This window comes from Lathamus discolor, chromosome 1, assembly GCF_037157495.1.
Source record: "Lathamus discolor isolate bLatDis1 chromosome 1, bLatDis1.hap1, whole genome shotgun sequence".
Lineage (NCBI taxonomy): Eukaryota > Metazoa > Chordata > Aves > Psittaciformes > Psittacidae > Lathamus > Lathamus discolor.
In genome coordinates, this window is record NC_088884.1 from 124,769,831 (window position 1) to 124,793,758 (window position 23,928).

General features: G+C 37.1%; 1 long non-coding RNA gene across 1 annotated transcript in view; it reads right to left on the reverse strand.

The window, feature by feature from the left end:
- Positions 1-1,386: 1,386 nt before the first annotated feature.
- LOC136007349 (uncharacterized) overlaps positions 1,387-23,928 on the reverse strand; it is a 49,232-nt gene continuing 26,690 nt past the window's right edge. Inside the window, exons 2-4 of the long non-coding RNA XR_010609646.1 lie at positions 5,807-6,009; positions 4,655-4,686; positions 1,387-1,899 (exon numbers count right to left, since the gene is read on the reverse strand). This is a non-coding gene — a long non-coding RNA (uncharacterized LOC136007349). The remainder of the gene's footprint in view (positions 1,900-4,654; positions 4,687-5,806; positions 6,010-23,928) is intronic.

The following is a 23,928-nucleotide window of genomic DNA, read 5'->3' on the forward strand; positions in this document are numbered from 1 at the left end:
ACAAGACTGAATAGCCTTAATACAGGCTTGCAAATGCATTACAGACCCCATATTAAGAAAATGATGCTTGTTCCAAAGAACAACTCTAATAATGTTTAACATGCTTTAACACTAAAACATATTAAAGCAAAACCTAAAGTGAAGGGCCATATTTAGCAGATTTTGGTTTTTTTTTTAGCTCAACTGAATATAAATAGCCATTCCAAAACTTTTAAAGTATGTATTTTTGTTCTGTTAGAAATTACCATGTTATTTTTTTATCATCTCCTCCTCCTGAAAAGTTAATAATTGTCTCTATTACTGCATATTCTCTGAGCCCTAATCATGGACAACAATCCCATTGTATCAGGTTTTGTAGTAATATTAAGTAGTCACATGATCACCATGATTTCACGAGGTGAACCCACACTTCATACGACTTTTTCCTTTTTGGCTGTAAAACTCCCTCTTAATACCACACATCTTGAGCTTTCAGTTGTGGTGGGAACACAAAAACCCAAAAAAACCCCCAAGACTGCAGACAAACACCACTGCACATCAAAAAGTAAAGAAAATAAAATAGAAAATAAAACAAAAGATAAAGATAGGATATGATACTGTGGACCAAGTATCTTTGATACCTAAGTACTACATAGCAGTCTACCCTTTACAACTTAATAGAGAATTGAGAACCGAATTCTGTCAATTTTCTGAACATGTTATTAAAGATTTAATATGTTGCTTTAGAGACTTAACCCTGCCTAAGTACTTGAAAGTTTGCAGAATGTCCCATAATCTTTAGAGGTTCCGATTTATATTTGTGGTGAAGAAAGCTAATGATTTCATGTTGCACAATCACATAGAAAACATTCAAGTACTGATTCAGTGACAGAGAAAGGTTTTATTATTTGTTGTTTACATTACCATTAGTACTTACATCAATACTGAATACCCATCTTCCATTGAGATGAACAAGAAAAAGATGCACCTTAGTTAAAAGTAGGATGGACTGATGTAAAAATTGTGGGCTTTCAGTTGTTACTGTGGAGGGATGTGAACTGCACTCATTGAAAGAGGATGCTGTTAAGGACATGTTATAAATCTGAAAATGGGTTGTCCCAAGATCCACAGTGGATTTGAAAGTAGAGCAAAGAACTGACAATAAAAGCAGTGACAGTATTGCTTTTCACAGGAGATGTTTCTTTAGAAAGCTAAAGAGAAAAGCCGCCTTCTTTACATCATATATATATGCCTAGATTTAAAAATTCCTGCATTTCAAAGGTTATCAGAGAAAGCATGTATCATCAAATGGTTAATATAGTTTTATTATAGCAATATATGGCAAGAAAGAAAAGGACCAAAGCAATAGCTGAGAATATGAAATATAAAACTATGACTACTTTCACAAATAGTGCTTGCTGTATTTGAAAATTAAGTAGTTTGTGCTCATCTTGCATAAAACAAAGGCTCATAATGAAAACTTATTGCAGATCCACTTATTAGGCATTCTCTTCTTGATTCGGCATTACGTGGCACTATCAGAGAGCTGTAAAGCAAAGCCTCTTTCAGAAGTTCTTCCTCAAGGTGAGAGTAAAGTAACGAGGGAACAACCTAGTATTATATAGGAAGCCATCACAGACCTAACCAAGATGGAAAAGAGGGCAAGCCTCTCTGCTTGTACACAACAGAGGGCTGTAGAGCTGTTACTGCAGGATGGCTTCAGAGCAGGCTTTGCTGGGAAAAACAAAGCTTCAGAAACTCTCTAACGTAGAATGGGGGAGGGGGGAAAATTGGAGGCACAACTTTAAGAAGAAAGAAAAAGGGCAGAACTGGAAGTAGAGCAAAGAAGGCCATAATAAAAAGGAATATGGTATCCAGATGAGCAATTTTGCTGTCAGCAGCAGAGATGGGAGGCAAGCACTGAAAAGGAGAGAGAGGGAGAATCCAATTAGAATGCTGGTTTTGACAAACCATTCCAGCATCTTAAAGACTATATTTCTCTCTAAAAAGTCTTTGCTTTTTTGCACAGCCTCACAATTGAAGAAAATAAGGAGGAAAATAAAATACATTTCAGTAAAAGAAAGAGGAACAGGAAATACCAAATAAAACAAAACTGCAATTACATCTGCTGCACTCATGTTTAAATCTTTTAAGAATAATCAATAGAATCAACAGTTATTTTAATAGCCTCCATAACTACTAATCACATAACTTAAAGAATTCTAGTAATGATGCTGATAGTAATTGCAGTAGCATTACGGACAGACATAATGGAGAGGATGTCTTCACTGATTCTATTGTAATGCAAAGTAGCACCTGCAATTTCTGCTAAGCAGAATCAATTCCATTGGAGATTATTTGTTCTTCTGAGCAGGATATTATATAGTCATAATCATTTTACAAACACTAAATATCAAAGCATATTATTAAAAAAACATCACCAGCTTCAGCAAAACCACTGAAGATGTAGACCAGGAAGGATAAAATAGTACTATCCATTTGCCACCATATTACTTGATCAAGCTGCTCCATCCTGGATCATTCTAATGTTTTGACTATTTAAACACACGGTAATTTTTGATGCAAAGAATGTTTTCTTTTCCTCCAAATTTGGCAGTAATATTACTGTGACTTTTAAAAATTATCCCAAAAGGCTATTTGGCTAAGTAACTGCTGCTTTGAAATACAGGCAAACACAGAGATGCATAGTAGAAGAATGACCCAATTATTGCACTTCAGAACACACAAGCAAAGTTGCACAATCTTTACTTTTAGAGATTTTTATGGTTACCCCTGTTGACAATGTGACCAGTGTAAATATTTCTGCTCTACTGTTACTCAGTTTTTCCCTTCTGTCTAACAGAGTTTGGAAATATATTCATGATGAATAAAGAATGAGAACATTTCTTGTTACAGTTATAAGAATCAAGGTAACTCAAGTATTACAAGTTATATAGATATCATATTTTGGAACAATTAACATGGGGTATCATAAACTCTTTGGTTGCCTCTTCCTAGGATTTGGGATTGTATTAATTTTCTCCTACTATAGAGGGCTTTTTCTTGAAGCAGTATGCTTTTAAGTTCTACTTCACATTTCTTAAAGAAATACACAGCTTAAACATAACTAAAGAGACAGATATAAAACACTCTTAGTAGACAAAAGATTCTCACTCTGCTCAACAGCACAAAGAGACCACATATAACACCAGTTATAAAATATGAGATTCTAACAAATAAATAATTCAAACAATATAAATACTTATTACTGCTCTATTTTCATTTGCATGTTTCCTTGAGAAAAACACTACTAATTTTTTCAGTGCCTCAAATTTCTGTGTGCTTAAAAATGTATCCCATCTTGTTAACATGCACATTCATTCATCCAGTTTTACCCCAAGTGTAGCTGAATGCTGAGCACACCTTTCCCTGCAGTGCTGAGCTTGGCAAAAAGTACATACGTTAACCTGATGGCTAGGAATATTTGCAATTTTTTTTGTTTCTGTTGACAGCTTCTTATCAGTTTTACTGTCAAGGATCTTTGTGAAGTACTGTTTGTTCTTCTCAGTTTTGATTCCTCCTTTAAACTCTAGTATTATTGCTTTCCTGACAGCTAATCTCCATCTCCCTTTAAGTGCAAAGATCTGTCCTTTTGCTGTCAGAGCATTCTGCTCCACAGCTTGTTACACCTCCCCAGTTAGCATCTCTTAACCTACACACCAATATCTGTATTATATTCTTTTAATCACGGTCTTCATCTATGCCTTGGATGACTTGTTTTACAGACTGGTGATCAAAAGCCAGTGTGGATGTCTGACTGACTCCTTGATCCAGCAACTCAGTTAGCACTGTACCTAATGCATAGCCTGTAAACTAAAAAGAGGAAGAAACATCCTTCCATGTACTGGGGACACCAAACAGTTGCAAGCTGCAAGTCAGACAGAACCAGACTAGGAATAAGAAGCAAATTTCTTGAACTCCAGTGCACTTTTCTAACTATCAGCAAACATTTCTCCTTTACTTTTTTCTCTACTGAAATATTCAAGTACTCCCGTGCAGAACCCCAAGAAATGACTAAGAAACAGTATCTGTTTCTGTTTCACTGTTCTGATAGAAGAATGGGCACGAAGAAGATATTCTTGAAGGGGTGAGATCTGAACAATTGTAATTTGCATTTACTGTGAAACAATACAACATTATGAATGTTCTTTCAGTAGCACATCAGGCCATTTGCTGACTCTTGATTGCCTGTGAGTCTCTCTGCGCTTGTTAAAATCCCAGCACTGAGCTTAGTACACTGTGCTTTTACCATCTGGCACTGTAGCAGGAAGGCTACATTAGCATAACCTGTCTTGCCATTGATTTTAGGGGGCATGCTGATTTCTTTAAAACAAATAAATGCCTGTCTTCTGTCACCCATTTTGTATCTTATACTTCTAACAGCTCAGAAAACTTGATACTTGGTATCTTTGTTGATATTTTCATCCATATTAAGCTCACGTTGTCCCATCTTTGTAGGCAAAATAATAAATTATCAGAAATTTTCTGTGGTTTTGGGCCAATGATACACAAAGACAGTGATATAGGTGGCTTCTCTGGCAAAACCATATGGTTTGCTTATTACTATTACTGCTATTTGGTAATAACTTCCTGATTTTAAAGACACTTTTCTTACCTTGTATTTCAAACAATTATTTCATTACACACCTGTTAATGCAAGAATAAGCATGGAATATTAACGTTAACAAATACTTTGAGTTGAAGTTTCCATAGTAACTTCCTTGCACCCATTGCTTTGGGTGCTCATGTGCTTTAATTTATGCATTCTTACCAACCTCTCTCTGCTATTTTATCTACCAACAGCAAGTAAATAAAAAGAGAAAAAAAATCATCTTTTTTTTTTATATTCAGACTCTCAGAAATGTGGTAGGAAAGCTGAATACACATATCTTGAGATAAACAGTATCTCTCACTATGATCATACATACTCAGTATGCAACATTAAAATAAATTATTTTGCCAAAAGCCAGATTAAAACAATAGTTTCTATTACTGCTGTCCTATTGCAATTCTAGATTCTTAGAGTAGAGAATATTTCCTCTTATCAGCCTTCGGCAGAGCTGAGCTGTTGCACTGCAAGGGACATGCTACGCTTTCTCTCTCTGAGAAACAGGAGGTTAAAAGGACAAGATGATATAGTCCAGCATGCATGAAGAGGCATGAGTAAGGCTTCTTGGGGCTTTCAGACTTCTTCGGAATCCAAGGAAGGGCCAAGCAAGGTTTCATCCCACAAGAATAGTTAAAACTTAAACAGGGGAAGTTTAGATTGGATATAAGGAGGAAATTCTTTCCTGTGAGGGTGGTGAGACACTGAAATCGGTTGCCCAGGGAGGTTGTGAGTGCTTCATCCCTGGCAGTGTTCAAGGCCAGGTTGGATGAAGCCTTGGGGTGGGATGGTTTAGTGTGAGGTGTCCCTGCCTATGGCAGGGGGGTTGGAACTAGATGATCTTGAGGTCCTTTCCAACCCTAACTATTCTATGATTCTATGACTTCAGAAACATTACTGTTTGCTAGTTCCAGGTCAAAAGCAAAATTAAGCATGTGGGTAACTTCAATGGGATTAATCTAAAGCTAGTAACATGCATGAAACACTGAAAGACTAAGGTTCTAGTGTAAAGGAAGAATTATTTCAGCACATGCTTATACAGTTTTCTTCAGCTTGTAAAATAACTTAAATACTAAATAAATACTAATTTAAATACTACAAATAATCATTAATAAAATTTATTTATTCATCGTAATAATGGTTTCAAAGTTTTCACTTCACCTTCTGTCTCATCAGCAAACTGTGTAATGCTTTATCAGCTCCATCAGTGAAGTCTGCTCCTTCCATATGAATCTACAGGGGACAAATAGTTGAAGAGATGTCCTCTTTGAAAGGTACTTTTTCCTCTCCGTCTGCTGTCTTCTCCCATAGTGTGTAGAAGCAGATTTTTTGTTTAATCTTATTGTCCAGTATTAATTAAAAATCTGAACAGAGAGACAGCGTCAATGAACAGATGACCGAAATAAATTATGGGAATGGACAAGATGGAAAGTAGAGACAGAAATGGAAAACAATTCAACAGTGCAAAGTGAAAGGGTTTCATATCTATATTATTTCATGGAAAATGATGGGTTTGAGAGGCAGAAGGAGGAAGATCATACAGTATAAATGAGGCATTTATTAAAAATCATTCACACTTCTGGTAAAGATAAACAAGTATTGATGTTGCTATAACTGAGATATCTTCCCAAACATGCCCTGGTATGGGTCCAATTATCCACGTTCCATTAACACGAATCAACAACTGCCAGGATGGAGGTGGAAGGGCTGATATTTTTTCTAGTTAGTCGTGGTAGTAGAACACCAAATTCTTAGAAGAGCTCTTTAAACAAAAAGGCAAAGGTGATGACCATATGGCTATGAACTAATTATAAATAAGGCTGGGCTTGAAACTAGAAAAAAAATATATAATCCTTTGAAGAGTGAAGCTCTAAAACAAAATTTCAAAAGGAGCCCTTGTTACTTTACATGATGTCAGTTGCACAGTAAGCAACACTTACTGAGTCCTATTTCCTTCTTTTAGGAAAGAAGAAAGGAGATTTGTAATGAAAAATAACAACAAAATTACACTTTACGGATACAAGTTGAAATCTTTTTCTAAAAAAGAGAAAAAACTACTAACCAAACAACTGTTTAATATTAAGATAATCATTAGCAATGATGTTCCTTTGATCATCTACAGAAAGGAACGAAAGAAAAAAGGACTGTCTACCCTATAGGATTAAGTATTTTGAATCCAACATGCTGAAGAGAAAATCAGGAGTGGTAAGATGATTTGGTTTAGTAAGAACAGCATTTAAAATTCAAAGTTGATTTATTAAACATACTTTTTCTCATTTCAGTAAGTGTGGCTCAATTTTCAAAACATTCTGGGCATACAAAAATCATGCATCAGAACTACCTCAAAGGAATGAGTGACTGCCTCAAAGAGAATTACCTCAAAGGGAAACCAGAGCATTTCAGTAACAGGGCATTTCCATCACTGTGGCCCATAAACAGAGACTTAGGACTATGACTGCAGTTTGGGAATATTAATGCAGAAGTCACTGGAGTCGTAAGAAGTTTACAATGGTGACTATATGGCCGATTACACAGCCTGATCTACCCTGACAGAAAACCTGATGATGTTGAACAGCTCTCATCTTCTTATACTGTTAAAAGATTTCTTAACAGATGTAGAGCAGATTATGAAATAGTAGGGCTATTTGTCCCCAGATGATATACTGGAATAACACTGCATTGAACAGAAACAGCCTAAATACAACAAGCTTCTGAAAGTGTACAATAATCTTGTACCAGGTACACAAGCAGTTCAAGAAAAATAAATGTTTGCTTAGCCCTTATCCCACTGTATTAGAGCTGTCCTAGAAAATGCCCGGAAGTTCCCGCAGCCTTGCAAAAAAAAAAAAAACAAAAAAAAAACACGCAACCCCACCCCCCCACCCCCCCCAAAAAAAAAAAAAAAACAAGTCAAATATCCTTTATATCCCTTTTCGTTTCTCCAAGAGTTGTTTTGCATTGGCATCAGCAGCAAAGTTGCCATGCTGGTATATTACATTATTGTAAATCAAATGATCATAGACTAGAATGATAGAAGTCCTACCAACTTTCAGGTACGTTCAAAAGTATTCACTAATCTTTCATCATCCCAGTTGCTAAAAGATCAGCTTAAACACTTCATCTTTACTTTACAGGCCTGTACGAACATATTATACTTGAAGGTCTTATCCTGCATCCTTTTAGTCAGCTATAAAGCTTTAACTTATTTCAGCGGCATGCTTTGTGAATTTCTCCATGCTAACCAGAGCATGAGAGGTGTACTTGTCTATTTGTCAGGGCGATTTAGGTGACTTGCAGCTCAGTGAAAATTTCATTTTCAAAATAACTTGGTGGGGGGGAAGGAGAGTCTGAACGCTCTGAAGCATGCAGAGTTCATTCCCTAAAGCAGAACTGTTCTCGCAAGAAAACATCTGGAAAAGCGAAAAAAAAAAAATAAATAAATAAATTTTGAGAACTGTACTAGTGAACTAAATTTAGCTGACAATCCAATTGCGTATTTCTTTAATGACAATGTTCCATTAGTGCAGTTACATTTATGCTCTAATGCTGTATCTTAGTTACAGTATATCATATGAGCCTATATGATATACTCAGGTCGTCTTTATTTCCACCAAGGTACACTTGAACAGCCTGTGCTTTATTATAAAAAACCACCTGAATTCACAAGATCTGGATCTACTCAATCTGAATTCTACTCTCCAGAAAAACAAGGCAAAGAGCAATAGTTTGATTTTTAACAGTATAATCAAGATCTGCAACAAGAAAAGCATGCTCCTTCATACTCTTTTGAATTGCATAGTTGATACACAGCCAAATCTTCAATCAAAAGGATGCTGATTCTGTAGAGGGGTACACAGATGAGTTCATGAGTGAAGAGTTATCAGACACCATTTTCAATCAAGCAGTGATGAGGGCAATCCAGCCTGCAAACTTTCTATAAACTTTGTATAACTTTTAGGACCATTTTCTGAAAAATGAGTATCTCATCATTAAGGATGTGCTTCACAGCAGGTGCATTATTAGGAAGGAATTATGTTTCCGGTTCAGAGTAGGACAGGCATGATGACACACACAGCTGTGTATCATTGATGAAGGAAGGCAAAACTAAGAGTACCCAGATAAAGAACACCCCTTAGGCGAAGTGAAACTGCAAATTTTGACATTAATCTAATAAATTACGTTTGTCAGGAAATTTAGTTCAGAAAAAAGAACCTTAAAAGGTAGTGATAAATTATTTTCATACCTACTTTCAATAAATTGATAGCAAATGAATTTGAAAAGACTATAATCCAGGAGAACTTCAGTTAAAAAGGTTATCTCTAAGTTTTGACATTTTACATTTTAATGCTAATGACATAAAATTGTATTTTCTTAACAAAAAGAGTGGTCTGGTTATGGTATACAGAGATTCATTGAATGACCTTATATGTTTTCCAAAGTATTTCTTTAAGACAATTTTTTAAAGGGCTTATTCTTTGGAGAAGCATCTTCTGGCACAAATCACTGCAGCAAAAGTGTTTGTCAAAAGCGAAAAGGTGAGCATTTCCAAAAACATTAATATGTTTGGTAAATAAGTAGATGTTGAATTTGCACACAAAAATACTGATACTAATTTGCCTTTTGTTTGGTTCCGAAATGTCATAACTTGCACAACAAAGAAGCAGAGAGAAAGAGATTATCACATTTTTCATTCTCCTCTTCAGAAAAGGGGGAGGGGGAGAAACAAACTATTTTCCTCATGCCAGTGTCAGAGGTTGTACACATTTTTTTGCTGATCATTATCTCCCAGACTGCTGATCCAATGAAAGCATCTTTCCTCCTGCCAAGCATTTTCATCCTTCAGAACTGTCACCTGATTTTGTGCTCCATCCAAAGCATTCAACTGTTATTTGCTGAACTCCCCCACAACTTTCTGCCTCTACACTGATCGTACAACCATCATTTTCTTCCCGTAACCCCACAGAGGCAGCCAACATATAGTTTCTAAATAAATGTCATCCTATTGAACAAATTCCAGCCCTTTCCACCTGATGATGCTAAAGTCTGCATGCCAAGTATTCACAGCTAAGTACTAGAGATAATAAAATAAGCTCTTTTGATGTACATGAGCTGCTTGGTTTTAAGTATAAATCCCTTTTAGAAAAAAAATTAATAAAACTCTTACAAAGATTTATTGCATGTAAAGTATAGTATTTACAGACAAAATGCAACACATTTAGTTGGAGACCTACTAATATATATCTATTCCTGAAAGAATCATAGAATCATAGAATAGTTAGGGTTGGAAAGGACCTCAAGATCATCTAGTTCCAAACCCCCTGCCGTGGACAGGGACACCTCACACTAAACCATCCCACACAAGGCTTCATCCAACCTGGCCTTGAACACTGCCAGGGATGGAGCACTCACAACCTCCCTAGGCAACTGATTCCAGTGCCTCACCACCTTAACAGGAAAGAATTTCCTCCTTATATCCAATTTAAACTTCCCCTGTTTAAGTTTGAACCCATTACCCCTTGTCCTGTCACTACAGTCCCTGATGAAGAGACCCTCCCCGGCATCCCTATAGGCCCCCTTCAGGTACTGGAAGGCTGCTATGAGGTCCCCATGCAGCCTTCTCTTCTCCAGCCTGAACAGCCCCAACTTCCTCAGCCTGTCTTCATATGGGAGGTGCTCCAGTCTCCTGATCATCCTCGTGGCCCTCCTCTGGACTTGTTCCAACAGTTCCATGTCCTTTTTATGCTGAGGACACCAGAACTGCACACAATACTCCAGGTGAGGTCTCACAAGAGCAGAGTAGAGGGGCAGGATCACCTCCTTTGACCTGTTGGTCACGCTCCTTTTGATGCAGCCCAGGATACGGTTGGCTTTCTGGGCTGCGAGCGCACACTGCCGGCTCATGTTCACTTTCTCATCGACCAGCACCCCCAATTCCTTCTCTGCAGGGCTGCTCTGAATCTCTTCTTTGCCCAGTCTGTAGCTGGGATTGCTCCGACCCAGGTGTAGGACCTTGCACTTGTCATGGTTAAACTTCATAAGGCTGGCATCAGCCCACCTCACAAGCGTGTCGAGGTCCCTCTGGATGGCATCCCTTCCCTCCAGCGTATCAACCGGACCACACAGTTTGGTGTCATCGGCAAAGTTGCCGAGGGTGCACTCAATCCCATTGTTAAGATTATAGTCGTATTTTGGGGTTTTTACCTCATTAAAAGTGTATGAAGAAATAAACTATAATTTAGTCATAAATCAGCATGTTTTAACCCTGAATCTGGCCTTAAACATGTGCCTTCCTTTTACATAATATATAAAAATCTAAATTATAAACACTAATAATTAATACAAATATTACATACTCATTTGAATTCATAATATAAAAACCTAAAATATAAACACTAATAATCTAATACAAATCTTATATACTCATTTGAATTCAATTTGAATTCATAATATAAAAACCTAAAATATAAACACTAATAATCTAATACAAATCTTATATACTCATTTGAATTCAATTGTACTTTATCTCATGACAGACAGAAAGCGGGCAGAACCAAGAGACAGAACAACTTGTTAGGTTTTCCCACACCTTATTTTGAAGCAGCATTTGTAAAGAGCTTATAGAAGTTAAATGAAGCCTTAATCTTTGAAAGTTCAAACACGACAGTTTGTAGTATAATCTATTATGTCAATAGGTTGTTTGCAACCAGAGGTATTTTTGTAAAAGGACAATCCAAATATCATGACAGAACATGAGATAAAATTGATATGCCTTAGATGCTTATTCAGTATAAAATTAGTCCTATTTGTTTCTTGTAGTTATCTGACTCCTCTGCGTGCATATTGTAAAGCCAGCCACGCAATTATTTAATCTGTAAAAAGGTTTCACTGTAGAACAAAGTGTAATCCTGCAGAAAGATCCAAATTTCAGAAGATCTGCATAGCTACAATAGCCTGGCATTCTGCCTGGTTTTCTCAGCAATACAAGCAGCCCAGGAGAAATGCCACAACACTGTTATTACTGCTCAAATTACTTATTCTTAATGAATATACATTAACCCTTTCAGAACATTATAAATGTACTCCCAACATAAAGCAGCAATGAACACACCAGATGACAGTATTCTACCACTACATTTTTGAATGACTGGTGCAGGGATGGGTAGGAAACCAACATGCTCCGTAGTACCACTTGCTGTTCAAGTTGTTCTTCATCTGACAGCACCAGCTTCTTAAAAAATACCAAGCCACTATTGCTTTCAGTCTATGAAAGGTCACAGGCCTATCCATGTGTTATTTTTCACAGATGTAACATATGGTATGCAATATAAAGAAACCCTACATGTAGCTCTGTCACAAAGCACCCAGAGCAGCAGACTTTTCTGATTTATCCTGAATATGTGGTTAGGGCTTTTTTGGGTTTGGGGTTATTTTGTTTCTGTGGTTTTAAGCAATATTCTTTATAGGTTACCTACTGTAGATGCGGGGGATAAGTCTTCGCTTGCTTTCTTTAAATGTACAGTTCAGCTTAGCCTGAACTGCATGAAGAAGTTTTGAGTCATTCCTCACCCAGAGCATGGGTTAAATCTGTAAACTGCAATGCTGGGATTTCAAGAAATGCAGGTCCACAACAGATTCCCCAATAAATGCTGAGGACAGCACAGAAGTGGAAAGCTTTTATCACAGCAGTCAGGTGAGGGAGATGTGTTTTCAGACAGAGAAAAAACACAAAAAATTCATTCTTGAAACGAGAGCCCTCAGGGAACTTATCGCAATGCTTCCAGTCTTTTATCCCTTTACATAGCAAGAAAACAGAAAGAACAAATTATGTTTGTAAGCTAATGAACTAATGAAATGAAAAGACATGAGGAAAGAGTGTTGGAAAATTACTTTGGCAGCAAGCTGATTCCTTCAGAGCTCTCTTTTGTGCTGCACTGAGCCTAAAGAGACAACTCGTTGATTTGTTGTGAGATTTTATTCTGTGAACACTAGCAGTTTATGCATATTTTAGAGGCCCCCAGGGGAAAGTTATCTGCCAGCTCCAAAAGCATTTCTAATTAATTACGAAGCTTTTGTTTCTATTTCACATTGCCTTTTCATGCTAAGGCTTCCTGAATTATATTTAAAAGCCATTAATCACAAGAAGGTTTGAAAATCCTCATCAACACAAGACTTCCAAGTTTAGGTGCTGTTGTCTCTCTTTAGTCAGCCAAACACCTAACTTAATTTTAAAAAACACCGAGCATCAAAGCAGTTTGAAATTACTTCCTAAGGACTTGCCTTACTAAAAGGGCTACCTAACCCCACAACCTGTTGTTCACAGCAACAAGCAGATGCAGAGGAAAGCAGAAGTGAAGCACAGCACAAGCATACAGGAATACTGCAATGCCTAACTGAATGCCCTGGAAGTATCCAGCGACTGCAGCTCCAGGAAATTCAGGAAGCAAATTCCTCCCCAGAGAACTGGAAAAGTGGACATCCTTTTTTACTGTCTCAAAGGGATAAAAGAAAAGAATGTTTACTGGTAAGACTGTACCAATCACTTTCATAAATGCATCTCCTCTAACATCACATGCACATCCTCTCTTTTTTTCAGCTTTCTTAAAGGTTTAGTTTCAGTTTAGAAGCATTGTACCAAATCTTTTCTTTTTCCACTTACTAAAGTGGTTGAACAGCACATCTTTCTTTTAACTGCCTCCATAACATTTCAGCCCTGCCTAACCTATGAATAACATGAACAATGAAAGTCCCATCAAATTATGACAGTGAAAGTTACATTACAGAACACCAATGCTGTATAGTCCCAGAAACCTATATGTAAGCACATTGACATGAACAATAAATCCACCCAAACAATAACTAATTCTAAAAAGAATGAACATCTACATTGCATAAATAAGGGAGTATAGCCATGACCATGATAAAATGGCAACCTGTGCTATTAGCAATATAAATACTATTAACTAAGAGGAAAGACTACTACAAGCCAAAAGAATTGTAAGAACGAACTGACAGGGAGAGAGGATTCATACTTCATGTTTCTACTGGTATAGCTTCCCAAATACTGTATGTTGCAAGAAAGATGTAATAAAAGAGGGAAGCAGCATGTTGGTTTTAAGTCTATGGTTTCTGTAGTAACTTATTTCTCTCTCACTCCCCTTCACTGCCTCCTCCAAAATGATCTGGTATCTTCAAAGCAAAAAAGGAGCCAAAATGCTAAAAAGTTAAAAATACTTGCAACTCTCTAGAGCTATTCCCTGACTACATGCACTTTCATTTACTTCAATGAAAGCATAATCTGTAAAATAGAATAGGTATTATTTTATCATGTGCAACAATCTGGATCATGAAGCAAAGTAAGAAATCTTTGTAGATCTCCATGATTCAGAGTCACTGTAGCTTGGAAAACATTCACAAGTCTTGTGCATATGTTTATAATGCTGTAAAGATTAAAGTACAGTTTAGAATTAAGGCTGATTAGTACTGAATCTGTATTAGTGAACCTAAGGAGTGATTACATAGCACAGACCAGTGCGGCACACATGTAAGGCCTAGTTCAGGAAGAGCCCCCTCAGTAAGTTTTCTTCTGTCCTAACAAATTTGCTGTCTAAAAGAACAGCTCTAAATTAATTTCACTGAGGATTTTTCAACCATTGGGAAAAAAAAAAAAAGCCTAGTTTCAGGAGTGCAATATCATCACATTAGGAAAGTAATAAACAAAGCTTGTTTTCTTTCTCACACCAACATCCACCCAATAGTCCTGCATGGTAGTTTCTACCCTGAAGTTACTCAAGATACCTTTTCTTATCCTACCCAGATTAATCATCATGTTAAGTATTTTTACTTTTCTGAAACAAGTTTGATCACTAGCCTGAAGATAGCTGTGCTTGTCACTTGATCAAAAAGTCTGGGTAGCTGGTTTTGTTGTTTTAAACACTTGAATTGGTCTTCCTCAGTTTACTTACATGTTCACAAAAGTATATTACAATAAAGATGCTGGAAGACCTGAGTTTGTGTCGATAGTAAACATTTTTCTTTAACCTATTAAACAAAATTTAACTATTCTAGTGAAATACTGAGAGAGCTCATTCAAAACTTAAAATCCCAGTTCTGAAAGTGACATCATATTGCCTCATTTTAACGGTAGTAATGTTTCATGCTTCTTGATGTCACTTTCATGAAACACCCTTTGTTCAAACATCATAATATTCTCCTCTTGAAACATCAAACGGTAATATATGTGTGAGTTCAAGGTTGCTACGTTACACACAAGAGGAAATCCACTGAGGGGAGCTTCTTCCATCAAAGATAGCAAGAATATTCACAACTAATACCACTTTTGAGACACCTGGATGTTTTATGAGAATAAAATATGTTACAGGTAACAAGCTTTAGTTTCTGGAACCTCTTAATTACCAAAATGTGCAATACAAACTTTAAAAAGCTACTTTTTCTGCAGACATCAACTGTTTCCATTAAAATCTTTCAGAAACCAACCACTTCCACTGTACCTAATCTAGAGTTACATTTGACTATAGGGAACATCTTGGCACAATGATCAAGGCTGCAGAGCTCAAATGCAAGCTTCTCTCACTCCAGTTACAACCATTTAAATAGCTCAGCCTTTGCAGAATAAAGTGATCAAAGTTCCACACATTCACTTTGAATGAACACCAAGACATGTCGCATGAAGATATTTCACAAAAACTTCTTAGATTTTTCTTTTGCAAAAATCTCACTTGGTTGAAATCAAGCTTTTTCCAATTATTTTTGAGAACCTAAATTCTTTAATAAAATCTTCTTTCAAAATAAAATTTAAATGACAGAAAAATTCTCTATTCTCTCTACAGCTGGGAACACATGCAAGATTCTTTGGTGACTTTAAAGCTAAGACAACATATCTGGCTATACAGCACAAGCTAGCAGTCTGTGCTTCTAGTTCTGTATTACTCTATTATATTTTAGCTTTATCTGAAGTCCAGAGGATTCAAATCAGGATGGAAAGCAGGTTACTTGTTTTTCTTTTCAATAAAACTCATTCACCCAGAAGTCTTAAAATACACTGCAAAGGAAGATGCAACTTATGCATAATGTAAAGCAGGCAGGTATCAGTATCTCTATTAAAAATTAAGGGAGCTGAGAGAAGATACCTCAAGAGACTCTCAAGGTCACACACAGTCAGAAATGACCTCTAACTAGATTGCGTACCAAGACAAGACAGACAATACAGACACATACATATCCATACCTCTATGTAAGTTTTAAAAAAACCCTTACGTATTCCTTTTATTTCCAGAACAATCCAATATATGCATCCATTACATGAAAGCTAAATAACAGGTTTGCAGGCTGATGATTGAAATGGGTTAGAATGCTGAACCCATTTGATGACCTGGGAGAGGTGCAAAAACCACCCTATATAGGTGATCTGTCACTAAAAATTGGAGTTTGGTGACCCGCACAACATGATCCATAGGTACTGATGCTGACAAAGGAAGAACATTTTTACTCTACCACTATCACCCCCCACAGCTAAATAATCAGAGATGATATCTTTAACTTTCCATCATCTGACTTACAAACTTCCTTCAAAAGCTGTTGAAAGTATATTACTTGCCTTTTACAAACAAGCAAGGAAGAAGGATAACTTCTTAAATAGAGGGCATAGTGCAAGTTAATGTTAATTATTAATAGAAAAGCATATTTTTTAGACACAAGATATGATTGAGGTTATACATTACAATGATTAATGACTGCTTTCCAGAAAGCATCCTCTGTGCTTGTAAAGTTATGTTCATCTAGGAATTAATTAATCTAAAATCTTTATGAAAACATAAAAGGACAATAATGAGGAAATCAGGTTAGCAGTTTGCTCTATTTGTACAAAGAAAATTTGTATAACTGATTAGTCTGCAAGCAATTACAGGGCTGGCAAAGCCTTCAAACAAGAACCAACCTAAAAATGGCGTATTTGTAATTGGTTTGCATTCATCCTTCTAGCACACTTATTGCTAAATAATAGTTAAAATTGCTGTTCCATTTTCTCATATACGAGGGAAACAATATTATGCACATGCAAAAATATGTGCTCTGAACACACCCTACAATCAGTACAGGCTGTCAGTGACTAATGCTAAGAGATGACCTCAACCACATCAGTTAGACAGACGTGCATTCTGGTTTGGTTTATAGGCAGTCTGAAAAAGATCTCAGACAATATTCTGCATCAAACTCTGTTTCATGTTTCAGAAATCATCTGCTTTTTTACTCTGTGATCTTCAGAGGTGTCATTTACAGGATTCTGGTGGTGGCTTTTTCCTCCAGAAGTTGTAGTGATGGCCAGGGGTCATCAGAGTGAATACTTGTGATGAGCAAACCTGCTACATAATCTACAATTAAATTCACAATAGTATTCATACCAATATACTGTCTTCTGCATGTGGGAGGCTTGATGGAAAAAACTGCTTATAATACTACAGAAAATACTTGATGGGCCACATCTGGCCTGCAGCATCTCAGATGCAAATTTACCCAGCAACACAGGGCTTGAAGCAGCATGTGAGAAAGAACATTAAAGTGACTTTTGCCACACTCAGCGTTATCTCTGGCCATGGAAGCGTGATGTTCCCAGCTTGTACAACTTGGCCACAGCTGCACATGACCCCTTCTGAAGGTGAAAAAGGAAGCCCTGATCTGCTAAACAGTCTTGAAACAGTAATGTCTTAATCACACAATAAATTCAGTCTTGTTAATTAGCACCATCCAGCCACTAACCATACCCACTCCCCATACAACAGAACATCTTCCACTGACTTTGTGACCATGTTATCTCAGTCCCTCCATTTTACACAATCCCTGGCATTTTTTTTTTAAACTAGAAATGGAACATCACTTCCCTAATGTATGCATGAGGTTAGTATGCTGTAAATCACCAAAATGGAAAGCAATGCAAACATAAACCATCCCAGGTCTCTCTATATTCTCATAACAGACAGCTGAATTGAATGAATCCAAGAAAATGCTGTGGAAGCCAACAGGATCCTCAACAGGATCTTCCTTTGCAACATCAGCACAGAATTGTTGTCATACATTACTCTGCACTCAGGCAATTCAAAATTGAGAGTGTTTTGTAATAGTGCCTGCTGCTTAATTGTAAGTGCTTATTTCACCTTTGCGTGACAGTTACAGATCAAAACCAGAGTGAGATTTGGGAATGAGGATACTGTGAATAACTGAAAACAGAAAATACTGTAATTAGAGATGTGTGTTGTTTCTTAGAGGTTACTGCTATGACAGAGCACAATATGCTATAGCAGAAAATCCAGAATATCAAAAGTACCAAAAGCAGAGTTGTTCATGTATAGTCCTTTTGTATCAGGAAACTTTGTAACTGAAAATGACAGAGTGCTTATATAAAAGGAAAGTGACCAGTAACATAAGAATATTATTTAAGAACTTGCTGAATCAGGAAAGTTTAGAGTTAGCTCTAAACACATGCTTCGAGATCTTCTGCCTTTCAGTACAGGCTGAAATTTTAGCTGGTATATACAGAACTTTTCCTCAATCAGGACTTTATATGTCCAGTAATAAGCAAATGTAGGTGAAGAAAGGAAAACATTTCCTGGGGAGGGACACTATGAGCAATTGGAATAAAAGTGGAATTGTTTTTCCTGCAGACAAATGATGAACCTATGGAAAAATCAGTGTTAAGATTTTTCAAATATATAGATAGCTGTAGTATACCAGCACTGAAACTATTATGGACTTTTATCAGCCTAAACAGAATTGCAGGAGAAAGCCCATTTACAGAAAACTTTAATAAGTTATTGCATATGTAGAGCACACCTTACAAGCATAAAGTAAAGCCTTCAGAAGGAGGAGCTTTGAAAGGTAAAGTTGAAGTCTTTTACTACATTGACTGGTTCTGCATAGGAGCATTAAGGCATTATCCTAAATAAAGGCATTTCAAGGATGGGCAAATACAAATTCATAATACTTCAACAATTCTTCTAGCTACTGTTTAACTAAATCTAGGATTGTAATTCTGCAGGCTCCGTAAGCAACGATCAGCGGTGGAAAACTCCCACACATACAGCATAAGTATCAATAAATTCAGACTTTCCTATGTCCTGGATATACCATGTCTCCCACATTCTTGAACAAATGCCCAGGTTTTATTCCAATTCCTAGCTCCTTAGCATGAAGCTGCAGCATTGCCCTTCAGTTCCCAACCCAGGCAAGACCAAGTCAGAGTCTGCCTGAAGGAAAGGAAGCCAAGGTGCTGCTTTTTCAATACAATTACCCAGACACCTATGACAGCAGCCGTACCCAGACAACCAGGACATATCTGCAAACAGATTTTTATGTCATCACTCCCCCAGTTCTACATAGGACAATTACGTTCAAAAAATGCAGGTAAAGACTTTCTAAGAAACACTATTATCGCCATAAAATTGGCTTATTTTGATATATGCTTATACGAACATAAAATACAGGCACTGTATGCCCTACCAGTTGCCCAAGGAAGCTATACAATAGAATCCACAGAAATTCATTACACTATTAGTCTACCAAAGTAGAAGAGGTCTTAATTAGTTTGCTAATTATTCTCCGAATAGGGTGAATATTCTCACATTTAAAAAACAAAGTTATTTCATCTGTTTTCATATCATTTATGCATCCACTTTCAACAAATAATGAGTTCTGTATGAAAATGTAGGCAAGAAGGAAAAGACAGGAGATGAAATATAGATTTGACAAACACAAGGTAATGCATAATAAACTAAGTAATACGAACTACTGAGTCATACTACTTGAATTTAAATGTACTAAATCAAACTAAGGAAAAACAAAACAAAACAAGGCTTCAGCGCAGACAACCGAGAAGGATGTCAAGGTCAATGAAGATGGCAAAGACTGGAAGCGTGCAGAGTTAATGAAAACACCAATAAATGTGTTAGGGCTTTTTTTTTTCTATATACATTCAGATGGACCACTATTCTGGTCAGTCTATCTCTGAATCTTGTGGTTTAAACCGAACCACAAACCTCGTTCACTCACTTTCCCCCTTCTTGCCCTCCCCCTGCTCCTGGAGGGACGGAGAGGAGAATCGAAAAGAATGCAACTCCCACGGGTTGAGATAAGAACAGTTTAGTAACTAAGGTATAACACAAATCACTACTGCTACCACCAATAATAATAGTGCTAAAGGAAATAACAAGAGGAAAGAATACAACACCTCAACACCAACCGACCAATAACTCGCCCCACTCCCCACAGCCAAGCACCGACCCATACCTCGTCCAACCCTGCAGTCCCTAGCCCTTCCGGGTAAATCCCCGTTACATCCTGGGCATCACGTGCTGTGGTACGGAATACCTCTTTGGCTAGTTTGGGTCAGGTGTCCTGTCTCTGCTTCCTCCCGGCCTCCCCTCCTCCCTGGCAGAACATGAGGATCAGAAAGTCCTTGGCCAGACCAAACATCCGAGCAGCAACTGAAAACATCGGTGTTATCAGCACTGCTCCCAGGCCAAAAGATCAAAACACAGCACTGTACTAGCTCCTAAGAAGGGTAAAAATGACTGCTACTGCTGAATCCAGGACACTGAATTTTATACGCAACAAAATCTTTCAGTGGTAAAGACATCATCCAAACCAAATCTGTGAATAGGAAAACAATTCAAGAGGAAATAATTGTTAAGGAAATGCTGCTAAGAAGAAACCACCAGTATACAATGTCCATGGTGGGTAAGGATAGGAGAAAGCTGTACTGGGTCTGACTGGGATGGAGTTAATTTTCTTCATAGGAGCCAAAGTGGTACTGTGTTTTACATGTGTTACTAAACCAGCATCGGGTAAGCTACTGCTTACTGCTGTTGCTGAGCAATGCTTGCACAACTCAAGGCCTTCTCAGTTCCTTATTCAGCTCCTGTCAGCAAGTATGCTAGGGATACTTGGCAGGCAAGAAGTTAGGAGGGGACACAGCCAGGACAGCTGGCTCAAATTGGCTAAAGGGATATTTCATGCCATGTCATATAATATCATGTTCAAAAATAAAAACGGGGGGTTTGGGGTTTTCTTTTATTCCAAAGTAGCAATTGCTAAGCCAAAAACACACAACCACAAACAAACACAAAAAAAGGCAAATAAACTTCACCAAACTTCTAGTGACATACATTTCCTTCTGCCCCACTGTATCAAATGTGGAAAATTTATTACAAGGAAATATGACTTCAAATTTTTAAGATCATTTTTATTAGATAACCAGTTTTAGTTAGCATAGCTGTTGAAAACTAGGGACAAACTTTGTTGTAGGAAAATACTGACAGCATTAAAATATAACACATATGAACAGTTACATATATCACGTATAATACATACACACACAACATACCAATGCATGTGCACTTCAAATTTTTGCAAGATTAGGTTTTCAGCTTCTTTTTATGTAATTGGGTCTATTGATACTATTATACGTAGTTCAACAAAAGTGATCATTTTGTATTAAAAATCAAAAGGATACAGTACATTTAAGTATTAGTCATTACACAAAATTTAAAAGTCAAATCATTCTTAAAAGCAGGATGGTTAGAAGTCAGCCAGCCTGCAAATACCGCAAGCCTCAGAGCTTGGGAAAGCATGTCTTAAACTGGAAACTGCTATAAGGCATCAATTTTCTCACACCGTGACAATATGCTTGCTGTTTTGGAGATTTTTTAACAGTGTTAGCACAAAATACAACTCAGTTGCAAACTTATGAAGTGGCACTGAGCATACTTTCACTCTGCAAAACCAATAAATATGTATTTCTTTTTTACCACTTGTTGTCTTGCACCAGGTTATTAACATTACATATTATTTCCAAAGGTCAACATTCCATTAGTCAGAGGCAGGGTATATCACCTTCCCTCCCCCTGTTTGCCCACATTGGTCTATCATGCCATGCTGTAGAATCCTTACAGGTCAGACCCAAAGTAAGTCTGTGGGAAAATAAAAAACGTATTCACTTCAAGAGGCTTTAGAACAGACTACAGTTTTGATTAGCAATTGGAAATGTAAGTTTTAAGATGCACTTGATTTTTCTCTGAGCAGAACACTCATATGATTTTGGTCTGGTAAAACAAATTAAATAACTCATGAGAGTCAGTGACAGGCTACATCTGTAAGTTTGATGATATGTTAGCAGATATTTTGAGTAGCATTACCATGCAGCCAGGGGCTGGGAAATATGTGTATAAATGCACACACAAGTGTCCAGGGGCTGGGAGAATCATTCATGTATACATATGTATATTTACACACATGTATGAATTTGAACACTGCAAAGAAGTGTAATTTAACTCATTATGTTTTTAGTGTTGCATTTGCCTACTTCAACACAGGCACATAAGCAAATACAAAACTTAGCTTCTTTTCTTCCAGAGATATCTAGAACCATTTTCCTTAGTCATTCGTGGCTTTGTTATTATCCAGAATAAAGTGTCCATAGGAGTATATTTATCCGATTTTTCCAAACCTTAAGGTTAAACCCAACTGCTCAGGCTTCAGCCCAACCACTCCTGTTAAAACAGCACTGCAGTCACTCCAATCCAGACTGAATTTCACCCACCATACTAAGAACTGCTGTATAACTCCAACTGTAAAAAAAGACTACTTGTAAGTAACTTTGTGAGTCATACTCCATGCCCAGATGCACCTGGATACTGCCATTAAGAACACAAGGTCAGAATACACTGATGACGTCAACAGTCTCCCCCTTTTGGGGTTTGGTCATTTGGGTTTTTGGCATTCATTTCACCCAGTGGCAAGAAATCAGGAAAGCATTACCTTAAGGTCAACCTTAGCGATTCCAACCCTTTAATGAATCAATGTCAATTTTCCATCAGCTTACTGTGCTACATTTAAGACCCACGTTTCCTCTTGCTTGCCCTCTATCAGTTTTGTAAATAAATCACTACAATGTAAGGAAACTTTTCAACCTGATTAAGAATAGTTTCCTTACATTACCTCTCATACAGTATGTTATCAGATTCTAATTTACACTCTCCTATGATCTTACAATTTATCAATCATTTATCTTATTAATTACTTCCCTGTGTAGCTTCATGAGCACTTAAAAGATAAAGTTACTGCTTTTCTAGGTGTTTTCCTACATCAATCAATTCTCTAACAAGCAGTTTACTCCAAATTGCCTCCAAAAGCATTGGCTGTTCTTGCACATATGAAGAAACCAAGTAATAGAAAACTGCATTCACGATTTTTCAGACCAGTTTTCTCCATTGAAACTAAAATTAGCCTTTATTAGGGCTGGTGGAAAATGGCAAGATTTGCATTCAGGAAAATCTTTTCTTCCTCCTTTTCAGTTTGCTTGGATACAGGTATTTATGAACTGATGCCACATGATAAGGTGAAGAAACAGATCTTATTCAGTACCTATTACAAGAGGCAGAAATGTACGATTTAAAAACCATCTTATTCTATGTGCCTGTTCATTTTGCAACTAAATCATCTACGCTAAAGAAAAAATGACAACCCCAAATATTGCCTCTAAACCATAAAGGCATTGCTAAAATTTTAGCTTTTCCATGGCAGAGTCTTCCTAGCAAATATTTTCTACACAAGCCAATCCTAGTTTAAGAATCAAATTTTGACAATCAAGATTTTAATTTACCAGAGACTGAGATGGTGGGAGGAGAGGCAGCCTATCTGCAAGAGAAATGCTGCTAGAATAACTGTGCAACACAATGTCTGAGTAAAGGGAAACATCCTATCAAAGAAAAGCAGGCTGATGTCTCGGGGCAAAGAAAAAGAAAAGGGGGAGAGGGATGAGTTATCCATTATTTTACAAGCATGACAGATGTTTTCACTCAACACTGGCAACTGCGCTCAACACATTCACACTACATAACAGAAAAGAAGATATAGCAAAGCCTGACAATGCTGAGTAATATTCTGGATGATTCATTCTTTGGCTTCTCATTCATTATTAATAATAAAACAATGACACTCTATAGCAGTGCCAGCATATAAAACTGTAAGTTTTCCACAGTTAAATTCACTGGGGCTGAAGAGACATGCTGTAATCCAGTCAAGCTTTGATTATTACTATTATTGTACTGGTTCTGAACTGGTTTTCAGAACCCCAAAATACAAGGGAACTCACAACTACTTTTTTTGCTTACAAGTTCTGGCAATTCCAAGATGAGTTCTGCACCATGTACACTGCAACTCTTCCCACCTTTCTGCAGGTCACTTGCTGACAGTCTGTGGTAACATATACAATATAC